The sequence below is a fragment of the Wasmannia auropunctata genome, unplaced genomic scaffold (genome assembly GCF_000956235.1).
Source record: "Wasmannia auropunctata unplaced genomic scaffold, wasmannia.A_1.0 LD335987.1, whole genome shotgun sequence".
Lineage (NCBI taxonomy): Eukaryota > Metazoa > Arthropoda > Insecta > Hymenoptera > Formicidae > Wasmannia > Wasmannia auropunctata.
Window position 1 is genome coordinate 2,264,961 of NW_012026903.1, and position 22,183 is coordinate 2,287,143.

The following is a 22,183-nucleotide window of genomic DNA, read 5'->3' on the forward strand; positions in this document are numbered from 1 at the left end:
TGATTAATAAAACTTTAAATCAAGAATAATTGATTCTATTCGTGAAGAAAAACAGTTCCAGAGTTACTCGCGTATTAAATTATTTCAATGAATAAGCGGATAAAATAATAACTTCGTATTAAAGCATTTATAAAATAGAATCTGACGGAGGGATATTCGATTACCTTATAAACCGTTTAGCCTCGTAAATGCGGCCGTAACACGATCGAGTAAATAATTTTCCGAAATCGGCAAATAGAAAACCATGATCTTGTCGCGTCGATAAGTCAATTGAAATCAAATGCCACTAGACCGGCCCATTATCGGAGAACGAAAGAGAGATTCTCGGCGCAGATAATAGATAAGCTACATCGAGAGCGCTTCAGCATGAAATTCAACGTGAAATACACCGGCGGACGGAGAACTCTACCATTTGCATGTGGGGACGCACGGAAAGGGAAGAGAACAATGGGTGCCGCGTGAGTAATGTTTCAATTTTTTCCCCCTAGGATCCTTTATATACACGACCGCGAATATATACGCCGGAATCCGGGAATACAAAAGTCGTCGTATATATCCGAAGACAAGTACGGCGCAGCGCCTCCGATTCCCCTTCCCCACTCCCCGCTCGATTATTCGCTAAGTAAATTTATTAATGGGCAAAGGGCTTGTTCTCACGATGTTGTCTCGGTGCGGTGGAGAGAGAGAGAGTCGTTCGGTACGGTGGAAATCGATTTCCTGTCGGCGCGGCGGTAACGTCGTTGCGATTTTACGAGTTTCCAAAATAGAGTAAATCCTCGTACGCGAAAACAATTATCCACCCGGAAAATTTCTTACTTATCTCTCCGGGCGAGTGAGAGAAAAGCGCTGTTTAACGTCGGCACGTTTGCTCTCACTCTATCCGGACTTCATAAATAATTTAAGAGGCGTATAAATATTCACAACGAGCGCACCCGTTTTACGCGTATCAGCCTGCCACACGACCTTCGTGGTGGGATGGAATCCTTTCCGTTGAAGAAACAATTTTCCGAAAGTGGCACTTACACGGCCTTTTTTCTGTCGCGGCTTCGATTACAGTAATTTTCACACCAGCGATACGACGGAGTTTCCAAGTGTGCGGTGGCGTGATTAGCCGTTCGCGCGCGAGGGATTTGATCGACACTTCTTGTTTTCGGCGCGCGCGATCGTTAGGAACGCGAGGCGTGCACGCGACGCATAAATTGCGATTCGCAATCGCGTTTATCGGATTATCGAGCGTAACGCAACGCATTAGCTAGCCTCGAGAACGGGCTCCATGAACCCTTGCCATAAATATTAGTTAAAGCTGTCCGAGGTTCACAATTAATCCTCAGTGGCTTTCTGAAAACGGTTAAAAATGAGCAGGAAGAGGCGCGAAATCGATTAAAGCTCGATCAACGACGAGACCCCGAGACTCGCGTCAGCTGTTACATTTTTCGAACGTCACAAAAATGAACGTATTTGTGCACATCACTTGCTATTTGCAACAACAGAAATAACAACACAGACCTGTAATTTAATTTCCATGTGTATGGAAAGGATTCTACATGCAGGATGAGAACAGGAGTCTTTTGCGCTCGAATTACGGCGTATCGAATTTTCTACAGAATAAATTTGATGTTCCACTTTCTCGTTAATTATTGCACATCATGCAATTCTTTGAGTAGCTCGAATGGTGATAATCAGACGTGTGAACTTTAAGCATCAGACACACACCCGAGAGAGAGAGAGAGAGAGAGAGAGAAAGAGAGACGGGATTTCAAATATCGTGTTCGAGATCGATTTTTCGAACGCGCTCTCATTATGCTTCCTCGTAAAATAAAATTCTTTAAAATAAAATTCGAAAGAGAAATTATATTATAAATAATTCGCTCGTCAGTCGCACGCGCGTCCGTATTCGCTATTCCATCGTCGCCAATTTCTGCTCGCCTCTGAAATTCCAGGAAGATGATTCTCACCCGCACACCGACAGCGCACTCGATAAATCGCGAATTCCGTAAAACGCGGTCGATTACGAATCGCGCGCGCAAATTTACACGATACGCAATTTAACATTACACTCCCGACGCGTATTTACCCTCGCATACATGCTAGCGTTCATTTTCAACACATGCTCGGGGAGGAAAGGGAGAGGGAACGCGAGAGACGCGCCCGGTAATCTCCGGACCGCAAAAAAATCGCCGGCGATATTTCAATTTCGACAGACTCAGTGTACGTGATATCCGCGTAATAATCTCTTCACGGCGATTGTCGTGCATCGTCGAACGACGAGTGATTATCGAATATTATCGCATCACCGAGGGAGAGGAAACGCGTTATCAATCCACCCGGTACTCGTTCGACAATGCCCGATTACTCGGCGACTAGGGGGGGAAAAAAAACGGGAAAGACCGCCGACGCATTCCCGATGTTAATCCGACACGATCGTATGCAACAATGAACGTGTTTTTCCAGAGAGACGAGTTACCGCTAGTCACTAGATACTCTTGTAGCATCGAGAGAGAAGAAACGCATTACGAACACTCGATACATATTTCATTCGACAATGCCGCTTCTCACTCTCGGCGACCAAGACTAGAAAACCTACGAAGAAAAACAAAACGCTGTACACTCACGATGTTAAATCTTAATTGGTGACACGCAACAATATGAAGGCATTTTTCCCAGAACGAATGACCGCTAAATACATTTCGCACTTTTATACTGTGAATAAGTGCGTAAAGTATATAAACATTACCTTATAAATCATCAAAAGTGAATTGAGCTCACTTAAAAAAAAAAATCGTCTCAATTTAAAAAGAGCGATTTAAAAAAAATCAAAATTGACACAACTTACAAAAGATAGTTTTTTTTTTAAGATATGGAAACGAAAATAGCAAAAATAATATTAAGAATGATATTAAGTATAATATTAAGATCATAATATTAAGAATATATCCTTTTGTCAGTATTATTTGATTAGTTAATAACCTTCTGTCAAGTTAATAAAATTTTCCCTTTCTGAAAACTGAATTTTTTATATGTTACTTTTGAAGTAAGGATACGATTTGTATTAGATTTGTAGTAAAAAAGAGACGCGTTGCGAAAGCTCGATATTTCATTCGACAATACCTCGGCGATCGAGGAAAAGAAGAGAGAAGCATCGTGCCATCATTCGTTTCCATTGCCTTGACCTATTATATAATAAACAAACATTCGTAAAACAACGGAACGTGCTTACCGAGAAGACGGGCTATCAAAAAACACACGCCGGGAGAGTCTGCCGAGTGATTCCCGGAATTCCTGCAGGCAATATCGAAGTAAGGACGCGAGACGTTTCCCCGTACACGCAGCGTTGCGTCTGTCGGTGTCGTTAGGATAAGCCGATTGCGTGCCGCGTCGCTCCATTATCCTGCTTCCTTATGGGAACGAAGCACACGTGTATTCCCAAGTAGCGGAATGACGTTAAAAGACATTGCAGTGACGTCTAACCAAAATAGACGCTGGTTCCGAAATTCACAGTCGGTGCTGAAGATTTAGCCGCGCCGAACTTCCTTTTTAGAAATCGGGAGCTATTAATCAAAGAAGAAGAAAGAGAACTGCTGAAGATTCTATTGTGCGCATAATATGTAATGCTAATAAATTTTCAACGCTCTGGCGGTGTGAACACGACCGGTCTAGCTTAACGTTGGAAAATTAGTCAAGTATTTGGCCAAGTCGGCGAAAATAAAAAAAGTCAAGTGTCATTAAAAAAAAAGAAGAAGGAACGTAGCCTGGATCTTTTGACATCGCTCTGTTACTTACTTGATTTGCCTTTCGATCGATCAATTTCGATTTCGAAGGACCGCAATCAGAGAACGCCGTGCCGTCGAACGCCATCGAACAACGAGAAGTTTGCCACGAGTGCCTGGCGGGCTTGTGAGCGACTCGCGTCCCTGGCGAGCGACGCGTGAGCCCCTCCAGAGATCTCCCTGCGCTGCTGCACTTCCACGTCGCGTTCTGTGTCGTCGCGCGACATTAACCGCCGCGAATACACGGGGGGCGAGTTTACCGAGTAATATACCTCATCCGCCAGAACGGATTAGGCCGCGTTTCGCCGATTACGTCGTAATTACGCGAGATTTGACGAAATTAACGCTAACCGATCAGACGCATGGGCGCATCACGCGATCGCGACCGACGACACGTATGTCGTATACACGCTTCGCGTTTAAATTTACTTAATTCACTTGCCTACGGCAAAGCTCCGATTGCTCCGAACTACGTCGCGGCGCGAGTGAGGCCGTACGCTTCCGCTAATCGCCGAGCGTTTTGATTGGCTCGAGTCCTTGGCGATTCGCGCGTGAACCCCTTCGCGAGTGAAAGACGCCAGACGCCAGTGACGCCAGCGCTAGTCGCCGAACGGCCGCCATCGCGAGTGGATAATTTCGGGAGTGTTGCACGTAAAAAAGTATTGCGCGAACGCTACGAGAGATTACGTTGCCAAAGTCAAAGCTCCGAGCTTCGTCGCGAGTGAGGCCGTACGCCTCCGCTAATCGCCGAGCGTGTTCCGATCGGCTCCTCGGCGATTCGCGCGTGAACCCCGTCGCGAGTGAAGACGCCACCGCTAGTCGCCGAACGGCCGCCGCCGCGAGTAGATGGATTTCGGGAGTGTTGGACGTAAAAAAAGTATTGCGCGAGCCGCGAACGCTACGAGAGATTACGTTGCCAAAGGCAAAGCTCCGAATTTCGTCGCGAGTGAGGCCGTACGCCTCCGGTAATCACCGAGTGTCCGCGTCGCGAATAGGTGAATTTCGAGAGTGTTGGACGTAAAAAAAAAGTATCACGCGATCGCTACGAGAGAGACTGCGTTATCGACGGCTGCGAACTTTGTCGCGATTGAGACCTTACGCCTCCGCTAATCGCCGAGGGTTCCGATCGGCTCCTTGGCGATCCGCACGTGAACCCCGTCGCGAGTGAAACCGTAGCGTAGGTACGCTACCGCTAGTGGCGCTAATCGCCGAATGCCCGTCGTCGCGAGTAGCTGAATTTCGGGAGTGTGTTGGACATAAAAAAGCATTGCGCGATCCTTACGAGAGAGAGATTACCGTCGCCGACTGTATCGTAAGCGTTTCGCGAACGACGGCGATCGACGTTTAATCGGTGCGCGAGTCGCGATCGGCGGAGGCTCCGCCGTGCTCCGTTTCGAAACGGTGTTGACGTGGGTGGTCGTTGGCGATCCTGAAGTCCCCGTACGTCCGTGCGTTCGCTAGTTACAATCGCTAGGAACAATCTCGTCGTGCGAAGCTCGGGCGACTGAGATGTCAGCTGATTATCGTCGCGACTACGCCGACGACAGAGAACGCGACGTGGAAACGCAGGAAGATCTCTGGAGGGAGTTCACGCGTCGCTCGCCAAGGAGGATCGCCAAGATGACCGGATGGTGTCGTCGGGTCAATGCCGAATAAAAGCGTCAGGTGATTATTCCGACTACGGGATGCAGGTGTCACGTGGATCAATAGTCGATCGAACGGGAGAAGTGGAGCATCCGATGGAAGACAGCACGGATTATCTGACAAGCAGCGAACAGCGAGACGACGATCGGTGAGTCTAAAATTACTTTTATTATGAATAAATTGATTCTAATTAATTGGATCTGACACTGTCAAATCTATAGTGTCAAACTGAACCTTATTTAAATCGCCACTACTTAATAAATAGTTCTTTTTTTACTGAAACAATGGAGTTAAATAATTTACAACAGTTCAAATTTGCTCCTACTTAATAAATAGTTCTTTTTTACTAAAACAATGGAATTAAATAATTTAAATCAGTTCAAATTTAACCCAAATTTGGGTTAAATTCCATTGTTTTAGTTTAAAATAACTATTTATTAAGTAGGAGCAGTGGCGACCTAAATAAGGTTCAGTTGACACTATAGATTTAACAGTGTACACTTGATTCATTCACTGCGATTTGATGCGATAACTGTGCTGTTTGCTTGCTCCGACGACGTTCTGGACTTTAGCCATCGGTAAATAAGTTCAGAGCAAAGCGTACGATTACGTACATATGTCGGTCGCGTCCATCCATGCGTCTGATCGGGAACGTTAATCAAATCTCGCGTAATTACGACGTAATCTGTAAAACGCGACCCAATCCGTTCTGGCATAAAGTATGCTTTATGAATATACATTCGAAAAAATTTTTATTAGTAAGATGACGAAAAGAATATTTTTAAAATACACGTGAGGGTGCTAGCATAACGTGAAATCAGCACTTCCATTTTTGATATTAATTTTCTGCAGTGGGTAGAAGTAATAAATTCGCAATTAGAACGATAAATTAGCACTTAATTATAGCATATAGTCGAACTTTTTTTTTAGTGATGGGAGTATTAAGTTCACAGAGGTTAATTTTCTACGATTTTTTTATTTATACGTCATTTTATCTATATAAAAATGATTTATATAAGAATATACACCGATACTCTTTCGATATAAAAGAACGCCGTAATCTTATTGTCTTTCGCGAAACTTTTGATAAATGCAAATTGTGAAGTTATAAATACAGATCACATTGGCATAAGCGTGGTCCGTTTCAATTAGTAGCTATAACAGTGAACGTTAATTGACCGCCGGCATTGTGGTTATACCCTATACAATCCGTTTATGAGTAACAAATTAGACAATTAATTGCTATTAATAAATGCTAATACGTCATCATTATCATTTATTTGACAACAGTAGATTTTGGATATCACTGTAATTATGGAAATGCGGAATTTCCCATATATATGTAGTTGTATACAGCCCCCGAAGCAATTAGGATCGTACGCAAGCATAATTTTGCAGTTAAAGCATTCCTTGAAAAGTTAATTAAGGAAATTTATATTAAGAGAACAATTATAATTAATAAAACTTCGTAATTATTATATATATTTAATTCTTATATCAAAAATATATTAATAAAAAATTTAATTTTTATATTTATTTCTCATGAGATATGATTATCAGTGCATTCTGGATAAGAAATATATATATGATAATTTAAGAATGTCTTGAAAAAAAATTAAATAATGATATTACTGCATTAATCCAGTAATATCTCGTTCAACGATATTCAACAATTATCTCTTAAACTTTATCGAAGTTTTTTCTCATCTCCTCATTGACCATCTCCTCGACGTCTTTTTGCGATCGAATACGGTTAGGAAACGGTAGAAGGGTTTTAATTCGTTCGCTTTAAAGGCGCGAATTCGAAATGGCGTAAAGATTTATTCATTGAGATCAAATATAGCCAGCACGTACATTTTACGGTTAATTAAGGAACGACGCGGAGCGCAGCGCCACGGAACTTTGTGCACATCTTCAGAATTAATTCGCATAGACGGGATATGATAGTTGAAAAAAAAAAAAAGAAATACACGCGAATTGATTCAGATTCCGTGAAAGGTCGACCGGCAATCGTCGTCGTGCGCGTTAACGACGGGAAAGTGGTCGCACCAGTCGGCGCGTTGCGATTTAAAGAACCGAGAGTTTGTACATAGAGCGGACGTGATACGCGAAAATCGACGTGCCACACGCTCTCTCGGACTCGGGGATCGTTTCATTATTCAGCGGGTCCGCATGCAGTAACACGCGTCCTTCCCGGAATTCACGTGCGAGCGAAGCAGGCTGGTCCCGTGTACGTGCTCCGGGGTGTTTTTTTTTCTTCCCCCTCGTAGCTTCATTATGTATAGGGTGGCGGTCAAACTGCTCTCTCGCGACTCTCTCGTTACCTTCCACGCAGATTGCTTCCCGATTAGAAATTCCCTCCGATCTCGAGTCGTGTCTTTTAAATTCTTTTTTGGAAAACAGAGTTTTTCGCACATAATACGTTATTCAGGAGCTTTTAATATTGCATTTAATTCTGTGCACCCCGGGAGGCAATAGATTCCGCGTTCTCTCTTTCTCTCTCTTTCTCTCGCTCTCTGCCTTTGCCCCTGTATTTCCATAATAAAATTTATGTCAGCGATTTGAAAAATTCCGAGCGTAACAATTTTCAATATAAAAATTTCACGAATTCGGATATTCGGTATTATCAGTAGAACGTCATTTTCATCGTTTTCCACGGTATGACGGCTATTTCCAAACGGCGAGAGCGAAGCAAAATTTACTGTAAAGCGATGCTTCTGAACGCGGTACTGTATTATGGACGATGTTGTCCTCCCCTTGGGTCCGGTGCAGCGATCTTTTTCATCATCGTGCCCGAGGCGCGACCGCCGTTACTTTGCATTTTTTTTCCCCTCTCCACGTTGATGCTTTTCATTTAACAATATCACTGGTCACTGTCGTGATATAACTCCGTTACATAAGCGAATAGCCGATAGGTTATATCACCCGGCGACCGATGTGGCAAGCAAACTTCAAAGAGTCGAGCAGCCAGTAGTTAAAGAGCTAAAACCATCGCATAAAAAAAAAGAAATTAATATTACATATATTCGATAGTGCAGTGATCGTTAAATGAATGAACAGACGATGTTTCACTGCGGTATGACAATGAGTGTACGCGAACTTTATTTAAACTGTGTTTGAATGATACTTTATATAAGATATGTATTCTGGGAAGATTACATTTTTTGAATTCTCAGCAATATTGGCAATATCTTGAGCAGCAGATAAAGTCAGAAATAAAAATTTCCAGAATGCAGCCTTGACCATGAGTATAAAGCATCCCCACAAGTGGAAAACGTAAACGTTCTATCTCTAACAAACAAAAATAAATTAAATAATAATTAATAAAAATAAAAATAACAATTTTATTTTGTTAGTCTTCATTATCATTTTTTTTCAAGAAAATGCAAAAAATTGAGAATACTATTATCCTTATGGTCAAAGCTGTAAATCTCGAATATATAATATACTTATAACATTAGAACTACCAATTATTCATGTAAACTTATTTCTACTATTTAAAAATGTTATATATATTTTACAAAAAAAGAAAAGAGAAAATAAAATGAATAATTTAATCATTTACGTATTACAACAAAAATCACGGAAAATTTTAGAAAATATACCTTTTACCTTTATAAATTAAAAAAAATTGCAAACCAGTTATTATGACTGCTTTGGTAATTATAGCGTTAAAAATATAATCTTTATCTGAGGTGAGAATCATTTTACCATTGTAATTTACTTCATCATGAGTATATGAGTTGGGTTGGACTCCGGTGGAGTAAGCCAGAGACGCCAGAGTTATACAGTAATTAGCGAATTATTTCTTAAATAATGTTTTTGGTACAATTTGTACTTTCAAGATAAGCAGATGCGGCAGCAGGTATAAGTTAGAAATTAACCTGCGTCAACGCTCGCGATTTACGCGAGTTGCGTCGCGCTCTTTGCCATGCGTGTTTTGCCCGCTTTGAAGAACGGAACTTGGTAGTTGACTGCACGTGAAGTGGTGGAGAAGTTTTTAAGTCGCGTGAGATTTCGCACAGACCCTCCACCTCCGCCGAGAGTCGAATTACGTTTTCCTCGGGACGGATCGGAGAAGTGCATTAGTTCGACGAGCGTGTCTCGGTTTATCGGTTATCGACTTACGTGCATCGCGGATCGATACATGAAGTCGTAAATTATCGGTTCGGTAGACTAGCTTATATCTTCCATTCCGTCGAGAAAAAAAATCCTCGCAATTTCTTTCTCTATCTAAAATGAAAGTTCCGAAAAGATTTAAGAGACTGAAAATAAGGTTATTTATTTATCCACGTTATAAGATTTAATAATGTATAGAAAAGTTAGTAACGCAGCTGAAATTATTAAGGAGGAGTAATATTTTAATTACAATTGTGTCGAGCACTTAAAATAATTTCTGAAGGATTCCTTTAAAGGCTCTCAGGTAATCTGAAATTCTTACGCTGATTTTATGGTTATTTCAATTTTTCGGTATTAATGGGAGGGACCACCATCATCGCGGGACATTTCGGAATGTTTCCTGACTGCGTAAACGAGAGGGAAGTTATTAATCTCCAGGGCAGGACGGTGCGGAAGCGATGTCTCTTAGTTTGCGCCGCGTTAATGTGCCCGGCCGGAAAAAGAGAGATCAGGGAGAAATGAAGCTTGGGCATAGGAAATTCATACATTTTCGTACTCTTGTATCCCGACTACTTTTTCCGCTTGTTTTTCTTCTTTTCTTTTTCAACCGCATGTCCCGCCTTCCGTCGTCTTCATCGATTTTTCTCGTTTCCTTTCTGTCACCCATTCCCTCTCGTTCTCTTTTCTCGCTCCGTTCTCTCGAATCGATAAAGGCTTTGGTTTACAGAAATACTGTTACCTCCCCGTAATTGCATGTGCCCGACGTAATCGCAAATAAATCCCTCCGAAAAAGGGATCGCGTGTTTCTCTTCGAGCCAGTCGTTAAAGTACGTTATGTAACGTAAATTAGAATTAATGAAAAACTATACAGAATATTCATGTATCTTTGCAAACGTGATAACTTTAAACGTAATTCTTTTTTTTTTTTATAGCTTTGACGACTAATACTAAACTCGTTGACGATATCCACTAGAATTGCTGAAAGTGCCAATTTGGTAATTTTCTTATCTTTGATTTCGGTTAGTGAAGATTTTGATATTATTTGTATCATTAGAATTATTTGTTATATTTTCACATTTTCAATATTCTGTAAGTATAATACAAAAAAGAAAAAGCTAGGTCGAAATGATTGTAGCGGAGCCAAAATGGCATTATTGGTGATTCTAGCGTTAATTCTGCGCGTATCTCTCCTAATTGAATGAGATTGTTATTTCATCTGTGCGAAATACACTCACTGATTCATCGTGTCCGGCCAAGATCATCCCGACTAATATCATCATAGGAGTGGCATTGATTTTATAATTAATTAGTCGCCGCGTCCCCCGATCGCGCGCGGGGTAAGGTTTGACTAATCGTCCAATCAATTAATATAATGACAGCAGTCGATACGAAGTCCCCTCCCCTTCCGGGGGCGGGATATTCGTTCGCGTGTACATTAGCGATTTGCGTTCAACTAGTTTCAAAGCACGTGCAAGATAGTGTACACAGCTATGATTAAGCGCGCGACGTATACAAAGGCCGTCGTACACGGTTGATAAAGGACTAATGCTCCCCGCAAAGTGTACGTGATAGACACCCCGGCGGTATGATAACGAAATTAATAACGGTTTTTCGATGCTCGTTACGTCGAACGGGATTTTCGTTGATCGCGGCGACATAAATTACCCGAGACGTAGAGAGGAGTGCGTGTTTCTTTTTTTTTTACCCCATGCAAATTCGCCCTCTCTCTCCCGGCCGCATTAATTGCGCCATGAAAGAAACACTGAGATGCCTCTAACTACATTTGGGAGCCCAGTTTTTATGATAACGCGCGTTTTATTTTATTATTCGTACGTGCCGCGGCTACGCTATACCGCGAGGAGGAGCCGCAGCAGCGTCGTCGTTGGAAGTTTTTAAACGTGAATTAACAGTCTGCTGGCGTGTCACGGGGATAAGAATAACAAAAATCCAGATCTGCTCTCTCCCGTTCTCTCTCGCCTCCTCCCTTTCGCGCGGCAGGCCAGGCGGGCAAGGCGAGCGGGATGAAAAACTTGGCGCCGGCTTTGACCATTAAGTCCTTCCTGGTACCGAGGAAGAATACTTCGGTATACCTGTGACCCACTCTTCGCCAAGTCGTTGGAAAAGTTTCCCGGCAAGTCGGGAGACTCCGTAATAATTCACCGATTCCACCTCGTTCGAAAGTGTTTTTGGGGATCGCGATCGTTATCACGTAATCAAAGGACCAAAGGCGGTTTATCCTCCTCCCCTCTCTCCCCTTCCACTGGTGCGGTCGCGGATTTAATAATCGCGGCTGTATCGAATTCAATACGCGGCGCGCGTGCGCGCCCTTTGAAGTCGAAAAGTCGCGACGTAATCGCCGCGCGTATATGTTAACACGCGTATACACGGCGAAACAAACGAGCTTGATCACGTAAACATGCGGGCGCCTTTGACGTCCATTCCCCATCAAAAGTTTTCCTCGACGTCGCGTGTACATTACGCGTCTCTCGTGTCAATCGCGCGGGCTCGATACAACTCCCTGCGAATTCGCCTCATGTTTTTCATTAGCGCCCCGCCGCGCGCCGAGGGCTATGAGCGTTTCGGATCGACGAACGTGTCGACTACCGAAGCTCGATGCAGCGTTAATTTTACGCGCGTACGTAAGTACGTAAAGTATAGCGAAGAAAGAAAGGGAGAGAGAGAGAGAAAGATTTGTAAGACACTCTGAGAGTTTCACTTCTACGCCGGCGGACGAGAAGTTCCTTATTAAGACGAACTGATTACTAACTCGGTCGGAAAATTCCTGAGCGCGGTTAAAATACTCGAATAATTTTTGCCGGACTTGTCTGAGACTTTAATTTCCGCTCAATTAATGATTCAATTTCCCCTTTACGGCAATCCCCGACTCACGATCCCACTGATACTGCTCGAAAGCGTCGAAATTTGTCTACCACTTTCCGTCCCTCCATCCGTTTTTCACGCACGTGTCCTCCGCTTCCCTCCTGCCCGCCCGCCCCCTCCCCCGTTACACCAGACATTTTGCAACACGATGTTGTATTTGTTTTAATTAATTCGCTCTGTCATACCCGGCCCGGGCGAAACGGTCGGGCGAAACGAAAATCCTGCATGCGTAGCGTGTGGCGTGCGTTTGATACGCGTGTTAATCGAGCCGCTGCCGCGCGCTGCCAGCCCAAAACGGCTGGTAAAAAGGTATCGGTCGCAGCTACATCGCGTAGCAAATTTAATTTTTTTCGCCTGTTAGCCGCCCCTTTGGTTTATTTTACCCTATACCGATATCCACGTGCGTTGTTTGTTACACACAAATGTTAGGTTATATAGCCGCGATACATCGTATTTGCTCTATTGCTTTTCCAGTATGTCGCATCGCATTGCGCGACGCAACGTGGTGTGTCCACCGACCGAAAATGATTAAAAAAATGCCCGTGTCATGAATTTTTTTTTCGCGGTCTGTATATTGTTCCGTAAACTGCGAAAGTGCGCGTGTTATACGTATAATACGTCTATACCCACACATTGCATATATTCATACATATTGTACATACATACGAGTGACCCACTCTGTACGCGGCCGACTATAGATGGGATTTTTCAGTATCAACGCGTTTTTAGCCATATCCATAAAAGAGCGGTTTCCTCCGCCTATTTTCACCTGAAAATGGCGGCGAGCTGACTTATGCATTCGGTTTTCGCGAAAGTACGTAACGGATAAATATTCAAACGCTGCGCTCGCGTTTAGATAGCGCCAACAAAAAAATCTCAAGTTCGCGCCGGTGGCTGAGAGAGAGAGTGTTTAATAATAAAAGTCCATCGATTCCCTCGCCTTCATCGCGCTTTCAATTACACATTCCATACGCGATAAGATTTATTCGATCCGTCTCGCGCGCCGCGGCGTAACGCGAAAACGATACAGGATGCACATTCTGGATCGCATAGTGGATCGCTCCGTCAGATTCCGACGAAACGGATTGTCGACGTGGCGTGTGAAAAAGTGTGCGTCTCTCGCGGTGGTTACCGCACACGGTCGACGGTACACACGGGCGCCGTATATACCCGACAGGTTTCCCCGATGGAAACGGAAGCGCAGATAGCCTGCCTCTTTACGGAAATGAAGCAATCGCCGAGAGCCGGTGCGGCGCGGCGCGGCGGGGTCTTATTGCCTTCCCAGACTGTCGTAACGCCGGGACGCCATTGACGCCTTCTCCATCACGCGAAATAAGCTCGAACTTTCAACCGGGAATAGAAATTTATGCGCCAGAACGGAGGCACATAAACCTCCCTCCGCGAGTCGACCAATAAAAACTACGTATCTGGTCGCGGTATTTCAGGAAAATGTAGCGAGCGAGAGGTTCGCGCGAGAGAGTGAGGACGACGCTATTGCGGGAACAAACTCGTACATTTTACTCGGACGGATTGATTTAACGTATTTGTAACAGTCTAACGATGATACTGGTTTTCAATTAACAAACGTTCGATTATTTCGCGAAGGGGAGAAAGTTCGTCGCTGCCGTTTTTCCCCATTAAACCGGATTCGCTGGCGATTTGCGTGCACAAACAAGGGATCACCATTCGCCGTTCGTACTCGCTGAAACGAGGTCACAGGTCTCTTTCTCTTTCATTCTTTTTTTTTTGTCTTTTTGTCTCTCCCTCTCTCTCTCTCTCTCTCTCTCTCTCCATCTCGCTTTTACTCTTCTACCATTTATTTGTAGAATATGTAAGGAGCCAGGCGCACAAATGACCTCATCCCGGGAATTAATGAATAGACGTAGAGAATCGAGCCAAACGCGCCGTAGATAGGTCACGTAGCACGGGGATAAAATTCTCCCCTTCGACTGATCGAGAAAATGTCTGCGATTTTCACGACAACGTTTGTTCGACGAATCGGTTCACCATGACATGTAATACATTCACCGCACTACTGCTAGCGCATTTCCTTTAATTCTTTTTTCTCTTTCTCTCCTCTCTCTCTCTCTCTCTCTCTCTCTCTTTTTTACTCGTCGTGTCGGCCATCGACCATGACGGGGATGAAAGAAGAGTGGAAGAGAGGAGGGGGCGCGCCACCGACCGAGAATGTGGGAAGATAAAGAGGAAACTTTCGAAGCACTTGAAATACTTGGCGCTTCGGAATTCACTGATCTCCGCGCGACGAGGTAAATCTGTCGACTAAAGAATCTTTCATCCTCCGCTATTCTCCGCCTCTGTCCGACTGGAGTTTAATCAAGATTTACCTCGAGTAACTGCGGATCTCGCGCGTATGGTTAAGGGAGAAAATACCCATTCCGTTCTTTTTCACGTTGTATATACTCGTTCCTTTCTTATCTTTACAAACTTACAAATGTATCATGATTTTTTTTTTTACTTTTTTTACGGGAACTAAAATTTTTCACATATAAATAAATTTCGCATTTTCAAATTTCTAAAAAATTGTGAATTAAATAAAGTCTTCAAATTCAGTATGCAATACTCGTTTAATTTTCGCACATATTTTTATGGCTTTATTTTCAGAACGTTACATTATTTACGAGCGTTATTATTGCCACTTTTGTTATTTGGTGACGCGGAAAATGGAAAACGTCCGTTTATACTAGACTTATAGCAGGGGCAATTTTGTTCATTAGGTTGATCAACAATTTAACTTTTTTAATTTAATTTCCAGCGCTGCGTTGGGAGCGATACTTTCACTATGCAAAAAAAATAACTTCCAATTTTGATTATGGGATAAGAATATGATCGAATTGAATAATGGAAATGGAGGTAATTATATCCGTGAATTATGGTGCATCAATTTACAAACTGAAAATATTTTTCGCAATTCAAAGAGTTGAATAGTTATCCAGTTTTATTAAAAATTTTTTCCGTTATAATTTTATAACAATTAATTTTATGATTCAAAAATATAGAGAGAAAACAAATAAAAAAAAACGAAGAACTTTAAAAGGAATAATAATTTTTATTTCTTTGTTTTGTTTTATTTTTTATTAATCCTATTTTTATTTGTAATTAATATTCACATTCCTTGCCAACGAAATTTTATTTTTGTCTCAGATACGTATTTAATAGAACATTAAAAAATCGGAAAAATAAACTTGATATTCAATCATAATTTTGTTAAAGGCAAGTTCGCCTGGCAAGGCTAATATAAAATAGATCTATCTTGAGGCACACGGACAACATTCTCAATAAAAACAGATTTATCTAGTTCAGCACGTGAACCATTCATCCATCGTATACGTCGGCTATTACATTGCCAGACGTGCGTCTGGACGCGTTTAATCGATTGTCACTTTAGGGAACGTTGGCGCTGTGTATACGTGTCGATTAAATGTCACCTGAATATTACACCTGGCGTTGCGGATCCGCGTGTGAATGATTGCGCCATTCCAATGTTATGCATTTGAAGACGATTTTAGGAAGCTTTTCTCGCGTGGAGTGTCGCCGCTACTGGTTGTATCGTAAAGACGGCCGTAATGTCTATCCACTGGACACAATGGGCCATATTCCGCGTTGCGCACGTTCACCACTAAATGTGCGGCTATTTTCCTCGTAAGTTTTAGTGCCGCATTTGGAAACGTCCGTTTGGGCCGATCGTAAATAAAAACTCAGACTCAGGTGAGAACGTTTACGGGCTCGACAGAGTCTAAATGTTTCCGCGTCGCTACGATGAAATATCTTGCACCTTGTGTGCCCGTGCGAAAATTTCCCGAACCGTATTTCGTGCCGTATAAAATTTTGCCTCTGAATCGGCGAAGGTGACTCTGAACGGTGCTAGGTTTCGATCACAACCGTCTTCGCGGCTGTGCCTTCGGCGAATTTCAAAGGGCGCAATTTGTTAGATTCAGTAACTATCAATTACTGGTGCAATTAGTTCTCCCGCAATAATCCAATGATAAGTCGTTCCGCCATTTATTAAATCTTAAAATTATGGACTCGCTGTACGAAGCTGTCGTATAATCAATCATCCCTTTCTTAATAACAATATCTTCTATACGCGTTGAAAGTTTAAGAGCCTTTTTCGATCGTTTGATTGGCGATATTTACAAGCTGGGATGAATTCGCAAAAATGTCTAGGGAAACGAGGGAAAATGCGAGAAGACAGGGGGTCGGGAAGGAGCGAGATCGAGATAGATAGATAGAGAGAGAGAGAGAGAGAGAGAGAGAAACGGGGAAGGAGTTGCATTAGTTAATTAGATTGGGCAGGAGGCGTGACGTCGTAATTATTGCAACGTGGCTTTAGCTACCATGCTTGTCTGCCTGCCTGCCTGCCTGCTTGCCTGCCTACCTACCTGCCAGCCAGCGTTCCCTCTTGCCTACAGGTCTGCCTGCCTGCCTGCCTGCCTGCCTGCCACGACAAAGTTATTAATTGCTTCCTACCATTCTAGCAACGCTTCGCGCGGGCAAACCCTCAACCCCGACTCCGCGAGTGCGCAAAGCGTTTGTTCGACGCTCTATCCTCCCTTCCCCCCCGCCTCCCCGTTGGTTCAGCATTCACCTACACCGCTCGTGTAATCGCTATCGCTATTCGTCATTGCACTCTCTCGCTTCGCGAAGGTATTCTTCTAACGGACAGCTTGCCACTGCCGCCGTTGCTTAATGGTAACGCATTGACTGTAGCCCGCTTGCGAATTGTCGGCGCAGTTTTCAAAACCGGCAATCTATCCGCATGAATCTTTCGCCCTATTTTTGCAGGGGTATCTGTTTCGACGAGTGCAGTCTCTGTTTCAACTTGCGCTACGGATAAATCTGAGGGAAATTTTTATATCGCAGTCTTCGCGCAGGAAGAGAAACTCGCAGTTAATTCCCAGCGTACTCTCCTTCAAATCTCTTCTGTTGACAACAAATTGAAAAGTGTCGGGAACGTTATACAATTTATTCGTGATAAGCGAAAGATTGAAATGAGAGAGTTTCTTACGTAATTATATTAATTTATCGCATTCGTTCCGCGCAAGTGGATATCTTCAATATCGCATTGCATTTTCTCGCGGGGAATTTCACGAGATGCGCTTTCGGCAGCAGGTGAATATAAAAATATGTCGAAACTAGCGAGTGCATATGGTATCTTAACTTCCGCGTATTATACAGCGAACTCGCCCGAAAGTTGCCTTATCAATCATAACGCGGCGGAAACTTATAGAAAACGCCGTCTGCATCGTGATTTATAATCTTCGATAACTTTTGCGTAAAAACCGGAAGGCACCCTGTGCGCGCGCGAGAAGCCCAACTTCGTTGTACGCGCTTCCTGGAAAATGTAGTCCGTCTTTTTCTTCGTGTCGCTCTTCTTTTTTCGTTTTCCTTTTTTTTTTCTCAACGCCCACTGGTTTAAGGCGGACGCCAGACCACCTGCGGGATCGGAGATAAAGTGATAACGTTGACGGGCGGGAGCTCGGGCGATCCCGCTGCCGCGCCGCGCGCCGCGCCGCCGAGTGCATCGCCGATCCGAAGGTAATTTTAACCGTCAACTGCAGCCAGCAACGCCGGGTATCGCCATTAAAGCGCAATTTTCAGCAGCCAGGGTAAAAAGACGTGGAGCTTTTTGTGACGTCGCCGTCAGGTGTGTGCACTCAGGTAAGTGGATAAGGATGACGTCGCGGAAAGGTAAAAGCGCGGGATCCGGCGTGTAGATATTACAACGTGTATTTTTTGCGAGGTCCTTTTTCCCCTCGTGGTAAAAAAAAAGAGAACCTCTCTTTCTCTCTCTCTCTCTCTCTCTCTCTCTCTCTCTCTTTCTCTCGTTCGCTCGCTTGCTCGTCTTTGGTTACAGTTTTATCTCCTGTGTTTCGGATTATTAATGACTTCGATTAACCGTCCAATTAGGTTTTGAAGAATAAATATATGCAGTTTCGTTCGTTTAATAATTACCGTATTGTTTATATAAACATCATTGATACGTCGCGGTTAGCGTCCCATTATGAATGCCATGGAAATAATTTAGTAATTTAATGTGAGACAATGTTAAATGATCATTGCATAGTTAAACGATGTAATTTTACAATAAATTGATAAACATGCGCGAATTTGTACCTCGCAAACACATATATTTTGTGTATGTATCGCATACTCAAACGTATTCCGTATACGCAAAATCGCGTAACGAAGACGTATGTCAGCTGCGCGAGCCGCGAGTAAGAATAATCAAGTAAAATCCAGACTCTCTCGATCGATTTATCCCGATCGATCGGCCCGATGTGCGCCGATGCAAATTGAAAAAAACAGCACCGGCATACATGCTCAACGAGCCGCGTAAAATAGAATACTCCATTTTTTACACGGTTCGATCTCGGCGCGGCATGGGGGTGGCATTCCAATCAACAAAAGGACAGTTTCGAAACAATTCGCCCTCTTTTTTTTGTCGTTTCAATTTTTGCCGGACTTTGCCGTTTCCATCGCGTCGCGTCGCGTCGCGTCGTGTCGCGTGGCATAGCATGGCATGGCATGGCATGGCATGGCATGGCGTGGCCGCGGCGCGGCCCTCGGCTTATCGGCCGGGGGACCACCACCAGCACGCGCGCGGGACACACGTTGCGATCGTACGTGACGTTGGCGCGATTGGCACTTACGAGTACCCCGATTGAGTATCTCCGTTGGCGCGCGCGCGTGCGCGAACAGAAAAACGACTCGTCAGACGTATAACGCAACGAAAACCAATATCCACCGCGTATCCCCAGCGCGTGTACACGTCGCGCGCTATGAATTCAATTCCGTGTAAATTCGCGACTGAGTAGAGCATCATTCCACGGTTCGGTTCTCCGCGACAAAGAGCCGCCCTGTGCAAAATCTCTACGCTAAAATTTCCTCGCTAGGCGGGACCGACGATGTAAAATCCGCCCGTGGATGATCCGGAAAATTGGCGTAGAATGATTTTCCAGAAATATCCGAACGTGCGCAATTTTAAGGTCGGCACCGCGCTCTATCGATCGTTAAATGTTTTCAAATAATAAATATTGAATAACGCATATGCATTTTTAACCTTTTATTACGATATTAAAATAGACCGATTTGTATCGAGACAATCTGCATGTATCTGTTCAATAAGAGATAATCCAATCATACTTGCCGCGATTTTTCTTTCTCTCTCTCTCTCTCTCTCTCTCTCCTCCGTGCTTCTTTCTCTTTCTCTTTTTCTCTTATATATATTGAATTATTATACAACGAATAACATGTCATATAAGAATCGCGCATGTTCTTCGATGCGAATAAATTGATATTTCATTCGAAATAGAAATGCGATTCGTAATAATTGTGTATCGCGATTTATTCTAGTTAAGAATCGAGCAGAATTCAATATGCCGTATAAATCTCGCACGCGTCGCTTCTCGTCGCATCTGTGATCTAATTTCGTATCATTGCGCGAAATCAGGAGCATTCTTTGGCATTTGAAGTCGCGCGTTATTAAAAGGCTGCAATCGGCTATATATCCAGCAAATTGAATTACTCTTCGTGAATAGCACAATCGATACCTGTTCCACCCATTGATTGGATTATTCATTTAGAACGACGTAGCGGATTTATGATCAATAGAAAAACTAATTTGCAGATACACAATCAAATTTGTATTTTTCTCGAATATTATCGACTTTAATGTATGCGATACGAAGATAAGATTCGCACATAACCGAATTTTAAATTTTCATCGTATCCATTTCCATATTGAGGATATGTATTTTAGGTATGTAAATTCAGTAGATAAATATATCAAATAATATTAAATTGCCTTTTCGAATAGTCAATTAAGAAATAAATTTAATATTCATATCGTACATTTGAGTTTCAATTTTAACAGTTTTCTAAAATATATGGTTTTAATTTTAATTTAAAAAAACTTTCGAAAAAAAAACGTAAGTTTGTTTTAAAAATTCGAACAGTTGTATTTATATCTTCTTCGCGTGCAGGGGGGCGAATGCGATTCCGGGACGACGTCATGTCGCGTTCGACAATCCTGGGACGCACAAGGATAACGGGGACAATTTTCAAATGGCGGCACGCGCCGCGCACGCGGCACACCGTCCTCTGGCATCCTATTTCACATCTGACACCGGCGACGTCGTCACGCGTCGGTCTCTTCGTGTAATTGCAAACATGCAACGCGGAACACGCGGTGAGGCAGAGCAGGGTGAGGAGGAGGACGGAGGGGCGGGAAGAAGAGAGCTGCTGCGACCGAATGGTGATTTACTGGCGCGCGGGGAAGCGTAGCCAAATATCGATGTAAACGGTACTGATGCGTTGGAAAACTGGATTTACGCTCTCTAAACGGAAGCCGTAAATAAACGCATCGCTCGAAGTGTGTTGACATACGTATGTATATAGGTACGTGTCTACGTCGCGATATAAAACGGGTGGGTAAATAGGGGAAATCGGTCAATCGTCGATTCCGAGACAATAGCGAAACGCCCGGGATTATCGTGCCAAAGTTCCTGTTTCGGGAACCGACGGAGATTCTATTTTTATGTCCGTCAAACGGATCGGTTTGAAAAAATTATAGAAAATTTTGTAAGAATAACGTGGGGATAATGATATTTATTCGATAATACATGTTAACGAGTATAAAAGTTATATTTTTTGTAGTTGTAAATATTACACGTGCGATGAAGCGATACCCCTTAAATGTCCTGCCACAAATGAATATCTGAATGAATATTTACCGTCTATTGTATCGATCGTAGTTAATATCTCAGCACATTTCGAGATTGATATCTACCGGATTAAATACCCAAAAGGCTACTAATATCACTGCTTACGTCTCCCACAGTAAATCGACGCGATTAACTTTTTTTTCATCTATATGTGGTTAATGATGAATATTTAATAGGTGTCTATGAAGTGTGTCGGCAGGACATTTCATTTAAAAAGAACGATAATACCTCAGTATTTAATAATATGTATTCTCGTTCACACGAATTCCCGCGAAAATTTAGATGTTGAAGTTTTATTGGTTTAATGGTGAAGATTACATTTAATGTCAGCGCGAAATGAAAATTGTTCGGTCATATTCAACTCTAAATATACGCGGAGTAATATAGAACAATGGTTCGTTTCACCATGTTTCCGAGCTAAATGTAAATGTCTGATTTTAATATTATGTTGACACACATAGCGCAATCTCTTCATATTAAATTTGTAAAAGCTATTGTAAAAGCTATTGTAAGGATATAAATGATAAGTTTGTAACGATATTGCATAAGTTCAGTGCTGAAACGTTTAATATCCTTTCGGTAACAAATCATTGTCCGTCACGAAAGACTGAAAAGCGAAAAAAAAGCAAATTTGGCGGGGTAATCTTATCAACTTTCACGCCGGTGGTGGTGCAGTCACAAGAGTCAAGCGGCGCGCCGAAAAAAAAAATAAATAAAAAACCTAACAATAAGCGCTAGCGTGACAACTTGATTTAACTCTTTCGCCGAGAGACACGGAGGTCTTTTCGCGAGAAACATGATTTATTGACGCAATTCGGGGCACAATTGCGAGTTGCCAGCGGCAAGCTGTCGAGTCTCGGTGGTCGCAGGGGCGCTGTGTGAATCGATGTTGGAGCCGGTCAGTCGTTGGGCCGGTCGGTCAGTCCGGACGGGCGAAACGTTATAAAAAGTCACCGAACGTCGCGCGATCATGATTCGCGTTTGAGGCTGGATGTACCGGCACGCGAGTAAGAAATTTCGATACGGTAA

At 43.1% G+C, this 22,183-nt stretch overlaps 1 protein-coding gene across 2 annotated transcripts in view; it reads right to left on the reverse strand.

Moving 5' to 3' along the window:
- Nucleotides 1-22,183, reverse strand: part of LOC105454253 (hemicentin-1) — a 205,171-nt gene that overhangs the window by 107,924 nt on the left and 75,064 nt on the right. The window contains exons 1-2 of one of the 2 annotated variants that reach the window (XM_011696766.1): nt 3,781-4,174; nt 3,218-3,548 (exon numbers count right to left, since the gene is read on the reverse strand). The exons of the other annotated variant lie outside the window; for it this stretch is intronic. The gene's annotated coding sequence lies outside the window, so the exon portion shown is untranslated. Of the gene's footprint in view, nt 1-3,217; nt 3,549-3,780; nt 4,175-22,183 lie in introns of those variants that run through there. 2 annotated transcript variants of the gene reach the window in all.